General features: G+C 40.4%; 1 pseudogene across 1 annotated transcript; it reads left to right on the forward strand.

Annotated features, from left to right (window-relative positions):
• The first annotated feature begins 15,038 nt into the window (after nucleotides 1-15,038).
• On the forward strand, nucleotides 15,039-15,876 carry LOC122686181 (annotated as a pseudogene). Its single transcript, XR_006338643.1, has one exon. The product of XR_006338643.1 is annotated as a 40S ribosomal protein S6-like (transcript).
• Nucleotides 15,877-16,308: the final 432 nt, after the last annotated feature.

Here is a 16,308-nt window from a genome sequence, read left to right on the forward strand (position 1 = left end):
GAATCTTTGGTCCTGACCAGAGATTAAGCCCTGAGCCTTTGGAATGGGATCACTGACTCCAAGATCCTGGACTACCAGAGAACTAACCCTGCTGCTGCTAAGTCGCTTCAGTCATGTCTGACCCTGTGCGACCCCACAGACAGCCCACCAGGCTCCGCCATCCCTGGGATTCTCCAGCAGGAACACTGGAGTGGGTTGCCATTTCCAGTATCAAACACTGAGAACTAACACAAAGGGAACCACTTGAATACAAGACCCTGCATCACCCAACCACCAGTAGCCCCCTGTGCAGGACGCCTCATCTAAACAACAAACAAAACAAAAATACAAACCCAATCATCAGCAGACAGGATTACCAGCTCACTCAGCCTTGCCCATTAGAAGAAAAACAAACAAACAAACAAAAACTCAGCACAAATATCACCCTACAAACCTCACACAAACCACTGGACCAACCTTAGGGGGGCAGAAACCAAAAGGAAGAAAGAATTCAATCTTCATCAAGGAAACAATTCAACTTCCCTTGATGCCTGGGAAAAGGAGACCTCAAACACAATAACTTAAAAACATAATAATAATAATGAAAAGGTAGAGAAATACTGCACAAATGAAGGAACAAACTAGAAACACAAAAGTCCAAATAAATGAAGAGGAAACAGGCAGACACCTGAAAAGTCAGAATAATGATGGTAAAGACGATGAAAAACCTTGAAAACAAAATGGAGAAAATGCAAGAATTAATTAACAAAGACCTAGAAGAACTGAAGAATAAACATACAGAGACAAATAACACAATTACTGAAATTAGAAATACTCTAGAAGGAATCAATAGCATAATATCTAAAGCAGAGGAACAAACCAGTGAGCTGGAAGATAAAATGATGGAAATAAATTCTGAAAGCAGAATAAAGTAAAAAGAATGAAAAGAGCTGATGACAGTCTCAGAGACCTCTGGGACCACATCAAATGGACCAACATTCAAATTATAGGGGTCCCAGAAGAAGATGAGAAAAAGAAAGGGTATGAGAAATTTTTTGAAGAGATTATAGTTGAAAATTTCCCCAACATGGAAAAGGAAATAGTCAACCAAGTCCAAGAGGCACAAAGAGTCCCATACAAGATAAACTCAAGGAAAAACACGCCAAGACACATACTAACAAAACTAACAAAAACTAAACACAAAGAAAGAATATTAAAAGCAGCAAGGAAGAAGCAACAAGTAACATACAAGGGAAACCCCATACGCTTAACAGCTGATCTTTCAGCAGAAACTCTGCAGGGCAGAAGGGAATGGCAGGATACATTTAAAGTACTGAAAGGGAAAAATCTACAATCAAGATTACTGGACCCAGAAAGGATCTCATTCAAAATTGATGGAGAAATGAAAAGCTTTTCAGACAAGCAAAAGTTAAGAGAATTCAGTACCACCAAACCAACTTTACAACAAATGTTAAACGGACTTACGTAGTCAAGAAATACAAGAGAAGAAAAAAGATCTACTAAATCAACCCCAACAATTAAGAAAATGGCAATAGGAAAATAAATTTCAATAATTACTTTAAATGCAAATGGATGAAATGCTCCAACCAAAAGACACAGACTGGTTGAATGCATACAAAAACAAGACCCATGTATATGTTGTCTACAAGAAACCCACTTCAGACCTCAAGACACAAATAGACTGAAACTGAGAGGATGGAAAAATATATTCCATGCAAATGGGAAGCAAAGGAAAGCTGGAGTAGCAATTCTCATATCAGACAAAATAAACCTTAAAATAAAGAAGATTATAAGAGATAAGGAAGAACACTACATAATGATCAAGGGATCAATCCAAGAGAAAGACATAACAATTGTCAACATCTATGCACCCAACATAGGAGCACCTCAATACATAAGACAAACACTAACAGACATAAAAGGAGAAATTGACAGTAACACAATAATAGTAGGAGACTTTAACACCCCACTCATGCCAATGGACAGATCATCAAAACAGAAAATTAATAAGGAAACATAAGTCTTAAATGATACATTAGATGTGAGGGATTTCATTGATATCTTCAGGACATTCCATCCAAATGCAGAAGAATACACCTTCTTTTCAAGTGCACATGGAACATTCTCCAGGATAGACCACATCTTGGGTCACAAATCAAACCTCAGTACATTTAAGAAAACTGAAATTGTATCAAGCATCTTCTCCAACCACAATGCTATGAGACTAGATATCAATTACAAGAAAAAAACTGTAAGGAACACAAACACGTGGAGATAAAACAACACATTTCTAAATAACCAACAGGTTACTGAAGAAATAAAAGGGGAAATCAAAGAACTTCTAGAAACAAATGACAATGAAAACACAACAACTCAAAACCTATGGGATGCAGTGAAAGCAGTTCTAAGAGGGAAGCTTATAGCAATACAATCCTACTTCAAGAAACAAGAAAAATATCAAATAGACAACCTAACTTTACACCTACAATAACTGGAAAAAGAACAACAACAACAACAAAAAAAAAAAAAAAACAGAATTAGTAGAAGGAAAGAAATCATAAAGATCCGATCAGAAATAAATGAAAAAGAAATGAAAGAAACATTGTAAAGATTAATAAAACTAAAAGTTGGTTCTTTGAGAAGATAAAATTAACAAACCTTTGGCCAGACTCATCAATAAAGAAAGAGAGAAGAATCAAATAAACAAAATTAGAAATGAAAAAAGAGAGGTTACCACAGACAATGCAGAAATACAAAGGATTATAAGAGACTATGAACAACTATCTGGCAACAAAATGGATAACCCAGAAGAAATGGACAGATTCTTACAAAAGTTCAATTGTCTACGACTGAACCAGGAAGAAATAGAAATTATGAATAACCCAATTACAAGCATTGAAGCAGTGATCAAAAATCTCCCAAACAACAAAAGCCCAGGACCAGATGGCTTCACAGGAGAATTCTATCAATCATTTAGAGACGAGCTAATGCCTATCCTTCTAAAACTCTTTCAAAAAATTGCAGAGGAAGGAACACTTCCAAACTCATTCTATGAGGCCACCATCACCCTGACTCCAAAACCAGACAAAAACAACACAAAGAAAGAACTACAAAAAAAAAAAAAAAAGAAAGAAAACCACAGGCCAATATCACTGATGAACATAGATGCAAAAATCCTCAACACAATTTTAGCAAACATGACTCAGCAACACATCAAAAAGCTTATACACCATGATCAAGTTGGGTTTATTCCAGGAATGCAACGATTCTTCAATATACACAAATCAATCAATGTGATACACCATAGTAACAAATTGAAAGATAAAATCCATATGATAATTTCAAAAGATGCAGAAAAAGCCTTTGACAAAATTTAGCACCCATTTATGATTAAAAGTCTTCAAAAAAATGTGCATACTACCTCAACATAGTAAAGGCCATATGTAATAAGCCTACAGCAAACATTATTGTCAATGCTGAAAAACTGAAAGCATTCCCCCTAAGATCAGGAATAAGACAAGGGTGTCCACTTTCACCACTATTACTTGGCATAGTTCCAGAAGTCCTAGCTACAGCAATCAGAGAAGATAAAGAAATAAAAGGAATCCAGATTGGAAAAGAAGTAAAGCTCTCACTGTTTACAGATGACATGATACTGTACATAGAAAACTCTAAAGATAGTATCAGAAAATTACTAGAGCTAATCAGTGAATTTGGGGCTTCCCTGATGGCTTAGAGGTTAAAGCGCCTGCCTGCATCTGCCTGCAATGCGGGAGACCTAGGTTCGATCCCTGGGTCAGGAAGATTCCCTGGAGAAGGAAATGGCAACCCACTCCAGTATTCTTGCCTGGAGAATCCCATGGACAGAGGAGCCTGGTGAGCTACAGTCCACGGGGTCACAAAGAGTGGACACAACTGAGCGACTTCACTTTCACTTTTCACTTTGAATCAGTGAATTTAGCAAAGTTGCAGGATACAAAATCATACTCAGAAATCACTTGCATTTCTATATACTAACAATGGAAAATAAGAAAGAGAAATTAAGGAATCAATCCCATTCACCATTGCAACGAGAAGAGTTAAATATCTAGGAATAAACTTACCTAAGGAGACAAAAGAATAGTACACAGAAAGTTATAAGACACTATTGAAAGAAATCAAAGATGACATAAACAGATGGAGAGACATTCCATGTTCCTGGGTAGGAAGACTCAATATTGTGAAAATGACTATGCTACCAAATGCAATCTACAGATTCAATGAGATCCCTATCAAATTACCAATGGCATTTTTCACAGAACTAGAACAAAAAAAATCACAATTCATATGGAAACACAAAAGACCCCGAATAGCCAAAGCAGTCTTGAGAAAGAAGGATGGAGCTGGAGAAATCAACCTTCCTGTCTTCAGATTACACTAAAAGCTACAGTCATCAAAACAGTATAGTACTGGCACAAAAACAGAAATATAGAACCATGGAACAAGATAGAAAGCCCAGAAATAAACCCACACACCTATGAGTACCTTATTTTTGACAAAGGAGGCAAGACTATATAATGGGGCAAAGACAGCCTCTTCAATAAATGGTGCTGGGAAAACTGGACAGCTACGCGTAAAAGAATGAAATTAGAATACTTTGTAACACCATACACAAAAATAAAGGAAAAATGGATTAAAGACCTAAATATAAGACCAAAAACTATAAAACTCTTAAAGGATAGGCAGAACACTAGATGACACAAATCAAAGCAAGATCCTCTATGACCCACCTCCTAAAGCAACAGAAATAAAAACAAAAGTAAACAAGTGGGACCTGATTAAAAAGAAAAGCTTTTGCACGGCAAAGGAAACTATAAGTAAGGTGGAAAAGACAACCTTCAGAATGGGAGGAAATAATAGCAAATGAAAAAACTGACAAGGGATTAACTTTCAAAATACACAAGCAGCTCACACAACTGAATACCAGAAATACAAACAACCCAATCAAAAAGTGGGGAAAAAAAACCCAAACATGCATTTCTACAAAGAAGACATACAGAAGGCTAACAAACACATGAAAAGATGCTCAACATCACTCATTATTAGAGAAATGCAAATCAGAACTGCAATGAGACATCATTTCATACCAGTCAGAATGGCCATCATCAAAAAAATCTACAAACAATAAACGCTGGAGAGGGTGTGAAGAAAAGGGAACACTCTTGCACTGTTGATGGGAATGCATATTAATACAGTCACTATGGAAGACAGTATGGGGATTCCTTAAAAAACTAGGAATAAAACCACCATATGACCCAGCAATCCCACTCCTAGGCATATACCTGAGGAACCAGGGTTGAAAAGACACATGTATCCCATTGTTCATTGCAGCACTATTTGCAATGGCTAGAACATGGAAGCAACCTAGATGTCCATTGACAGATAAATGAATAAAGAAGTTGTGGTACATATACACAATGGAATATTACTCAGTCATAGAAAGGAATGCATTTGAGTCAGTTCTGATGAGGTGGATGAATCTAGAACCTGTTATACAGAGTGAAGTGAGTCAGAAGGAGAAATAAATATCATATTCTAACACATATATACGGAATCTAGAAGAATGGTGCTGAAGAACTTCTCTACAGGGCAGCAGTGGAGAAACAGACATAGAGAATAGACTTATGGACAGTCACAAGCCTCTGCATTAGGCAGGGCTTGGCAACCAACCAGGCCAGGAGCCAGCCATGCCTACCAGCACACCCACAGTAGTCAGCCCACCATAACAGAATGTGGCTCCTAGAGCCATATTAAGAGCACCCTTGGAGCATACAGCTCTGGTGGCCCAAGGGGAATATACTGTTGGGCCTCACAGCAGATTTCATTTCTTTTTTAAAAATTTATTTATTTTTTTATTGAAAGATAGAAACTAAAACAGGGGCTCTGTATCAACCTAGAGGGGTGGGATGGGGAGGGAGATGGGAGGGAGGTTCAAAAGGGAGGGGATGTATGTATACCCATGGCTGATTCATGTTGAGGCTTGACAGAAAACAGAAAAATTCTGTAAAGCAATTATCTTTCAATAAAAAAAATAAATAAATATTTAAAAAAGAAAGTGACTGTTGGAAAGTGTGGAGAGTCTTGACACAGTTGTCTGCATGGCCTGGAAGTTCTAGTCCTGTTGCTGCCTTCCTGCTGGGCAGGCTCAGGTCACACTTTCGGTTTCACTGCCCCAGGGCTAGCAGGGGCCCATTGGCCAGCAGAGCCAATCCTAGGATGGCTGACTGTGGGGCTGAAAATTCCCAGAGCTGGTGTCAGCCTGCTGACAGTGGAAGTCATGACTGGGGGTGTCAAGGCTGCTGTCAGACTGCTGATGGATGGGCTAGTTCCTGACGTGGCTGGCTGTGGGGTCTGAGATGCCTTTAACTGGTGTCAGCGGGCTGATGGGTGCAGCCGGATCCCAGGGTGGCTGGCTGAAGGACCCAAACTGTCCTGAAACCACTGCCAGCCCACTGGTAGGCAGATCCATGTCCTGAGAGCTCTGTTAACCATATTCTCTAAAGTTTTTTTTTGCTTTTGCTTAAAAAGTATTTCACTTTTATGTATACACACACAGATACACACACACACACACAAACATATACAAAATAATAGTGCAGACAGAAAAGTGGTGTGAAATTCAAGCCAGTTATTCTTGCTGTTTGTCCTTAGTTCTTGAAAAATGTTTGGTTGGGAAAATAGAAGATATTGATTTGTTGCAGCATTTCATGCTCATCTTGCCTTAGTACTACAAATATTCAAGTTTAATATAATAAGAAATGACATTTTCACGGACATAGTCGTGAAGGGAAAACATGTTTGAGATACATACAAGGATTAGCACCAATAGTAATAATATCTTTTATTTAATAAGTGTCCGTCATATTCCTGGCACTGTACTTGTGCTGAGTGAGTGAGTGTTAGAGGCTCAGTCCTGTCCGACTCTTTTGACCCCATGGGCTATAGCTTGCCAGGCTCCTGTGTCCATGGAATTCTCCAGGCAAGAATACTGGAGTGGGTAGCCATTTCTTTCTCCAGTAGATCTTCCCCAGCCAGGGATTCAACCGGGTTCTCCTGCATTGCAGGCAGATTCTTTACCATCTGAGCCACTAGGGAAGCCCTGTATTTGTGCTAAGCCAACTGTGTGTCATCCTAATACTGGGGCAGGTGGTAACTCAGCGCCTAAGGCAGGCCCAGCAGAGGGGTCCACTCCCCGTGGGGCCCTCGAGCTTCGCCCTCTCGGCCCTGACCGCCTCCAAAGCTGAGGCAGACCTGGGGGCCAGTCTATGGTGTAAGCGCGCCTTCCAGCCAGCTCTGCATGCCAGTGGACCGCTGGAAGCCCGGAGGGGCTCAGTTTTCATTTGGGGCCCTAGGAAAGGCCTTGAACTTGCTCAGTTGTGCGGTGAAGCCACAAATTTCTGGTGGCATTTGGGAAACGTGAAAAATGTCAAAGGCAAATTGGTGCCGGCAGTTACTATGTCATGGTTTTCACCCGCAGGCCATCCTCAGATAAAGAACTGAGAAGCAAAACAACAGAAATGGAGGTATGGACAACGGACCCGACATCTGCCTCTCCAGGATCTTACCTTGTGTACGGCAGTTCCTCTGGTGAAGTCTGGGGGAGGAATGCATGAAAGAGGAGCACAGAGAGGCTAGTTCTCGATGGAGAGCCGCCCGGAAGATCCTTAGCTGTGCCTCTTCATGGGACAGGGCGCAGCCGGAGGAAGGGGAGGGACTCCGTGTTTCTCCTGCTGCTTCCTGATAAGCCAGGTTATTCAGATTAAAAGAATAGTTATATAAATCTAGGAAGAAAAAACAAAAAACCTTGGACATTTCGCCTGTTCTAGTAGAGAGTAACTCTGGAATTAAAAAACATTGCCTGCAGCTGTCTTTCCCCGCCCCCTGATTTCCGGTCCCTCTGCAATCTGCTAATTGCTTCGCTATGCTACTGCTGGAACACAGCGTTCTTCCGGGAGGAACCGAAGACCAGTGTGGCTGGAAGCATCTTACCATCACCTCTAAAGTGGCCTGTTGTGGAGCAGAACCCCAGCTCAGAGGCTCTGGGATCTTTCCTCAGGCCTCCTCTGCCTTAAGCGTCCCTGCCCTCCAGAATCTTCTTACCGGCCTCTTCTTTCCTCTAGGGTCCCCAAAGTCTTTTCATTTGCTTGTTCATCCTCCGAGCACCTCAAACAGTGATCACCTTCCATGTGCCTGATGCTGCCAGATGCTTTCTAGCCATCATCTCATTTCACATCATAGTAATCTACTGGGTAGAAAGTATGGGGGAGGGACCTTGTAGAAAAACAAGACTCTGGTTAGATAACATGTCCAAGATCACACAGCTCTTTAAAACAAAATTTTTTTTATTGTGGTAAAAGTGACATAACATAAAGCATATTGTTTAACCATATTTAACTGTAAAGTTCAGTAGTACTAAGTACATTCTCACTGTTGTGCAACCCTCACCATCAGCCCTCTCCAGAAGTTTTCACCTTCCTAAGCTGAAACTCTGTCCCCATTAAACCCTAACTCCTCATACCCCCCATCACCACCCCACACATGGCCCTGGCATCTATGTTATCAACTAGTGTGTATGAATCTGACTATTCTAGGTATCTTCTAGAAGTGGAATCAAACAGTTTTTGTCTGCATCTACTGTATGTTGGAATGCATTTTTAAGGTTAACTGAATATGTCCTACAAACAGGTTGGACCTTCTTTTTTTCCCCTGTGCTATACAATAGGTTCTCATTAGTTATCTATTATACAAAAGACCCTGATGCTGGGAAAGACTGAGGGCAGGAAGAAAAGGGCATAACAGAGAATGAGATGGTTGGATGGCATAACTGATTCAGTGGACCTGAATTTGAGCAAATTTTAGGAGATAGTGAAGGACAGGGAAGCCTGCCATGCTGCAGTCCATGGGGTCTCAAAGAGTCAGACATGACTTAGTAACCAAACAACAATATATAGTAGGGGGCTTCCCAGGTGTCCCTAGTGATAAGGAACCCACCTGCCAATATAGGAACATAAGAGACACGGGTTCAATCCCTGGGTCAGGAAGATCCCCTGGAGGAGGGCATGACAACCAACTCCAGTTTTCTTACCTAGAGAATTCCCATGGACAGAGGAGCCTGGTGGGCTACAATCCATAGGATCCCCAAAGAGTCAGACACAACTGAGCACACATCCTAATACAACTGATAAAGTAGATTTCATTATTTGCATTTTGACAAGCATTGAAAAGTGAAATTGAAGTCATTCAGTCTTCTAGAAATAGAAAAGACATTTTTTAAATTACTCCTATAAAGATTAATTCTAGTACGCTGCAGTCCACGGTCACAAAGTGTTGGGCCCCCTTTGGTTGCAGAGTTGACTTAGCAACTGAACAATGTAAAGATTAATGTATCATCTTAAAAGTATTAGACTGTATAATAGCAGACCATTTCCTGAAAGCAGGCTTTGATACTATAGGAAAGGCGATGCAGGAAAAGAAAACATATCATACACATAAAATTTAGGCCACAGGGAGCACCCTTAGACTGCTTCATATTTTTTCCCAGGGCCAACCATGAACATGATTCAGGGGATTCGATCTGATAGATAGAGTGCTTAAAGAACTGTGGACGGAGGTTTGTAACATTGTACAGGAGCCAGTGATAAAAACCATCCCCAAGAGGAAGAAATGCAAAAAGGCAAAATGATTGTCTGAAGAGATCTTGCAAACAGCTGAGAAAAGAAGAGAAGAGAAAGGCAAAGGAGAACAGGAAAGATATAGCCATCTGAATGCAGAGTTCCAAAGAATAGCAAGGAGAGATAAGAAAGCCTTCCTCAGTGATCAGTGCAAAGAAATAGAGGAAAACAACAGAACTGAAAAGACTAGAGATCTCTTCAAGAAAATTAGAGATACCAAGGGAACATTTCATACAAAGCTGGGCGCAGTAAAGGACAGAAACAGTACAGACCTAACAGAATCAGAAGATATTAGGAAGTGTCAAAAACACACAGAACTATACAAAAAAGATCTTAACCACCCGGATAACCGCAATGGTGTGATCACTCACCTAGAGCCAGACATCCTAGAATGCAAAGTCAAGTGGACCTTAGAAAGCATCACTACAAACAAAGCTAGTGGAGGTGATGGAATTCCAGGTGAGCTATTTCAAATCCTAAAAGATGATGCTGTGAAAGTGCTACACTCAATATGCCAGCAAATTTGGAAATCTCAACAGTGGCCATAGGACCAGAAAAAATGAGTTTTCATTCCAATTCCAAAGAAAGGCAATGCCAAAGAATGCTCAAACTACCACACAACTGCGTTCATCTCACACTCTAGCAAAGCAATGCTCAAAATTCTCCAAGCCAGGCTTCAGCAGTACTTGGACTGTGAACTTCCAGATGTTCAAGCTGGGTTTAGAAAAGGCAGAAGAAAAAAAAAAGAAAAGGCAGAAGAACCAGAGATGAAATTGCCAACTTCCGTTGGATCATCAAAAAAGCAAGAGAATTCCAGAAAAACATCCAGTTCTGCTTCATTGACTACTCTAAAGCCTTTGACTGCGTGGTCACAATGAACTGTGGGAAATTCTTCAAGAGATGGGAATACCAGACCACCTTACCTGCCTGCTGAGAAATCTGCATGCAGATCAAGAAGCAACAGTTAGAAACAGACATGGGGCAACAGACTGGTTCCAAATTGAAAAAAGAGTACATCAAGGTTGTATATTGTCATGCTGTTTATTTAACGTATATGTAGAGACATCGTGAGAAATGCTAGTCTGGATGAAGCACAAGTTGGAATCAAGATTACTGGGAGAAATATCAATAACCTCAGATATGAAGATATCATCACCCTTATGGCAAAAAGTGAAGAGAAACTAAAGAACCTCTTCATGAAAGTGAAAGAGGAGACTGAAAAAGTAGGCTTAAAATTCAACATTCAGAAAACAAAGACCATGGCATCCGGTCCCATCAGTTCAGTTCAGTTCAGTCGCTCAGTTTTGTCCGACTCTTCGTGACCCCATGGACTACAGCACACCAGGCCTCCCTGTCCATCACCAACTCCTGGAGTCTGCTCAAACTCATCTCCATTGAGTCGGTGATGCCATCAAACCATCTCATCCTCTGTAGGCCTTTTCTCCTCCTGCCTTCAGTCTTTCCCAGCATCAGGATCTTTTCAAATGAGTCAGTTCTTCACATCAGGTGGCCAAAGTATTGGAGTTTCAGCTTCAACATCCGTCCTTCCAATGAATACTCAGGACTGATCTCCTTTAGGATGAACTGGTTGGATCTCCTTGCAGTCCAAGGCACTCTCAAGAGTCTTCTCCAACACCACAGTTCAAAAGCATCAGTTCCTTGGTGCTCAGCTTTCTTTATAGTCCAACTCTCACATCCATACATGACTACTGGAAAAACCATAGCCTTGACTAGATGGACTTTTGTTGGCAAAGTAATGTCTCTGCTTTTTAATATGCTGTCTAGGTTGGTCATAACTTTCCATCCAAGGAGTAAGCATCTTTTAATCTCATGGCTGCAGTCACCATCTGCAGTGATTTTGGAGCCCCCCAAAATAAAGTCTGACACTGTTTCCACTGTCTCCCCATCTATTTGCCATGAAGTGATGGGACTAGATGCCATGATCTTAATTTTCTGAATGTTGAACTTTAAGCCAACTTTTTCACTCTCCTCTTTCACTTTCATCAAGAGGCTCTTTAGTTCTTCTTCACTTTCTGCCATAAGGGTGGTGTCATCTGCATACCTGAGGTTATTGATACTTCTCCTGGCAATCTTGATTCCGACCTGTGCTTCATCCAGCCCAGCGTTTCTCATGATGTACTCTGCATATAAGTTAAATAAGCAGGGTGACAATATACAGCCTTGACGTACTCCTTTTCCTATTTGGAACCAATCTGTTATTCCATGTCCAGTTTGAACTGTTGCTTCCTGACCTGCATACTTCATGGAAAATAGATGGGGAAACAACAGAAACAGTGACAGGCTTTATTTTCTTGGGCTCCAAAATCACTGCAGTTAGTGACTGTAGTCATGAAATGAAAAGATGCTTGCTCCTTGGAAGAAAAGCTATGACCAACCTACACGGCATATTAAAAAGCAGAGACATTACTTAGCCAACAAATGTCATCTAGTCAAAGCTATGGTTTTTCCAGTAGTCGTATATGGATATGAGAGCTGGACCATAAAGAAAGCTGAGCGCCAAAGAATTGATGCTTTTGAACTGTGGTATTGGAGAAGACTCTTGAGAGTTCCTCGGACAGCAAGGAGATCAAATTAGTTAATCCTAAAGGAAATCAGTCCTGAATATTCACTGGACGGACTGATTCTAAAGCTGGAACTCCCATACTCTGGCCACCTGATGTGAAGAACTGACTCATTTGAAAAGACCCTGATGCTGGGAAAGATTGAGGACAGGAGGAGAAGGGAACAACAGAGGATGAGATGGTTGGATGGCATCAGCGACTTGATGGACATGAGTTTGAACAAGCTCCAGGAGTTGGTGATGGACAGGGAAATCCAGTCCATGGAATCTCAAAGAGTCAGACAAGACTGAGGGACTGAATGGAACTGAACTGAACCATGAACATAGGCATAATAAAATTAAGAGCCACATCACAAATATCACTATCCCAGATAGATATTGGGATTTCCCTGGTGGCTTTGATGGTAAAGAATCTGCCTGCAATTCAGGAGACCCAGGTTGGATCCCAGGGTTGGGAAGATCCTCTGGAGAAGGGAATAACAACCCACTCCAGTATTCTTGCCTGGAGAATTCCATGGACAGAAGAGCTTGGTGGACTACAATCCTTGGGTTCGCAAAGAGTCGGACATGACCGAGTGACTAACACTAGATATACATACGGACACAAATAGGATTTAAGGACTAATACATAATTTGAGTAGAAAGTAAATGGTAAATTAATGACCACTGTGGGAATTCAGTCTTAGTGAGACCAAGTTCCTTTTATTTTATCTGGCCAATCCAACGAAGGAGTAGGTTATGGACTGGTTGCTTTTAATGTGTCAGAAAGAAAACTTGGAAGGTCGGCATGAAAGGGAACTTCAGAGTTTTCTTTCTGCATAGCATTCTCTAAATAAAATTAAGTTCATTCACTTATCTAGAAAACCTTCATTATATGCCAAGCTATTTATTATGGGTACCTCTTTCAGCACAAACACAAGGAGAGCAAATATCAATTTCTTTCCTCAGAGCTATCCTTTCCTTGCCAGGCCATGGCAATAGCAGACATTTCTAATCAAACATAGCAATCCTTCCCACTGATGTCAGACATGGCCTCAGATTGATTCTCAATACATTACTCTAGGCAGTCACTAGCCCTCTATTTGCAATTGACACAAGAGATGAAATTTACTTGCTGCCCCAGTGCCAGGCAGGCAAAGACAGCAAAGACACAGTCTTATCCTTCAAGCACACACTTTAGTACTCATAGAAGAAGAGAAGATTAGGAGGGCTTTGGAAATAGTTGATTCAGTGACTACAGCTCAAAAATGCAGAAATAAGTGTATTTTTAAAATGCTGAAACAAAAATAAACTATGAGAAGCATAAGTTTCATATGAATATTTCCAGCTGTGTACCCGTAATTGGATAATAAACCTATTAAACAGAGTAAAGGTTTTCTTTAAATTTAACGAAGCAAGTAAAAATTGTAATTTCAACTAAACTAAATTCTTGAATAATGGCTGTTTTAGTTTAGAGATTATTAAGGAGCAGGCACTCTCACAGATAACTAACTGAACTGTTTTTTGAGCTGAACTGTAAAAATCTGGATCAAGGATTTGAGGTGAGTTACTTCTAAATCAAGGAGAAAAAGAAGTTTCTCCTTGGACTATGAGAAGAAACTACTGCATGGGTTTTAAACCTTCACTACTGGTTTCAGAAAGCAAAATATTGTTAAGGCAGTCAGCAATAGGGAAAATAAAGACCTGAAATCATGAAGGTGGATTTAAACTAATATTGAATAATAATAGGTTTAAATATCTTAGCAACAGATCATTGTTTTTCAGTTGTGTCTGACTCTTTGCAACCCCATGAACTGCAGCATGCCAGGCCTCCCTGTCCATCACCAACTCCCAGAGTCCACCCAAACCCATGTCCATTGAGTCAGTGATGCCATCCAACCATCTCATCCTCTGTCGTCCCCTTCTCCTCCTGCCCTCAATCTTTCCCAGCATCAAGGTCTTTTCCAATGAGTCAGCCCTTCGCATCAGGTGGCCAAAGTATTGGAGTTTCAGCTTCAACATCAGTCCTTCCAGTGAACACCCAGGCCTGATCTCCTATAGGATGGACTGGTTGGATCTGGCTTAGATCGCGTAAATCTTTCCTTCACATATCTATATTCCCTCAAATGTGAATGTTACTCAAAATTTTTGTATATACTGTAGTTTTTAAGGTAAGTTTCTTATTGAGTTTTATATTGCTATTTGCTTACTAAAATCAATTGCTTCTTCTTTTTTCATTTGAATGATTTAAGGAGAGATTCTTTAAGTAGTGGGCATTAATGTTTAAAGAAAATCAAATAAAAGTTATTTAATATTATAATAACTTTATTTTCCAGGCCTGGGTCTAGCATTTGAATGAAAAATTTAAATGTTTACTTTATTACACCCCCAGTATCAACAATGCTGCATGTGAATAAAAGATTAAAATATTATTTCTATTTAATTAGTTTTGAAAGAAAATAATGACAAATAATAAGGACATCCTTGGATTGCTAATATTGTTTGCTCTTATGCTCATCATCTTCTAAAGTAAACTTAGAACTTATTTGAAATTTATTTGAAACTTAGAACTAAAAGTAATGAGATGAAGAGGAATGCAGGAAATACTGATATTTAATTACTTTAATAAACTGGGCTGTTGATGACTCAAAAATATTAATACTTATAGATTGGCTAAAGTGTGGTATAGTGGCTTTGCAATTTAAACAATAATAATTTTAGAATGGACAGCTGTTAAGTTGGTTCTCTTCAATAACTGCCTTAAGGGGTCTCTTTTTCGTGGCGCCTCGGAGGCTGTCGGCCACTTCAGAATGAAGCTGAACATCTCTTTCCCGGCCACTGGCTGCCAGAAGCTCATTGAAGTGGACGATGAACGAAAACTTCGTACCTTCTACGAGAAGCGTATGGCCACAGAAGTTGCTGCTGACGCTCTGGGTGAAGAATGGAAGGGTTATGTGGTCCGAATCAGTGGCGGAACGATAAGCAGGGTTTCCCCATGAAGCAGGGTGTCTTGACCCATGGCCGAGTTCGCCTGCTACTGAGTAAGGGGCATTCCTGTTACAGACCAAGGAGGACTGGAGAGAGAAAGCGCAAATCTGTACGGGGTTGCATTGTGGATGCCAATCTGAGTGTTCTCAACTTGGTCATTGTGAAAAAAGGGGAGAAGGATATTCCTGGACTCACTGATACTACAGTGCCTCGTCGCCTGGGTCCCAAAAGAGCTAGCAGAATCCGCAAACTTTTCAATCTCTCTAAAGAAGATGACGTCCGCCAGTATGTTGTGCGAAAGCCCCTAAACAAAGAAGGTAAGAAACCTAGGACTAAAGCACCCAAGATTCAGCGTCTCGTGACTCCACGAGTTCTGCAACACAAACGCCGGCGTATTGCTCTGAAGAAACAGCGTACTAAGAAAAACAAAGAAGAGGCTGCAGAATATGCTAAACTTTTGGCCAAGAGAATGAAGGAGGCCAAAGAAAAACGGCAGGAACAGATTGCCAAGAGACGGAGGCTGTCCTCTCTGAGAGCTTCTACTTCTAAGTCTGAGTCCAGTCAAAAATGAGATGTTCTAAGAGTAACAAATAAATAAGATCAGACATCAAAAAAAAATAAATAAATAAATAACTGCCTTAAAATCTTGCATTTCATAATTCTTAATATAGACCAAAATTTAGCTACAACCTGGCTATAACCAGTGTATTAATCAGTGTTCTCCAAGAAAACACAACAAATAAGAGAGAGAAATAGTTAAATTGTCATATATGAGGAGATTTATTATAGGAATTGTATCACGCAGTTATGGAGGCCAGAAAGTTCTACGGTCTGCAAACTGGAGAAGAAGGTACTCTGGTGGTGTGATTTCTTCCATCCAGTGGCCTGAGGATTAAGGAGCCAATAGTGTACATCCTGATCTGAGTCAGAAAGCCCAGGAACCAAGAGCACCAATATCTGAGGGTAGCAGAGAGCAAGAATTCACCCTTCCTCTACCTTTTTGTTCTATTCTGCCTTTTTCTTCTAATCCTCAATCCTCTAATCCTCAGT

The sequence above is a fragment of the Cervus elaphus genome, chromosome 29 (assembly GCF_910594005.1).
Source record: "Cervus elaphus chromosome 29, mCerEla1.1, whole genome shotgun sequence".
NCBI classification, from domain to species: Eukaryota; Metazoa; Chordata; class Mammalia; order Artiodactyla; family Cervidae; genus Cervus; species Cervus elaphus.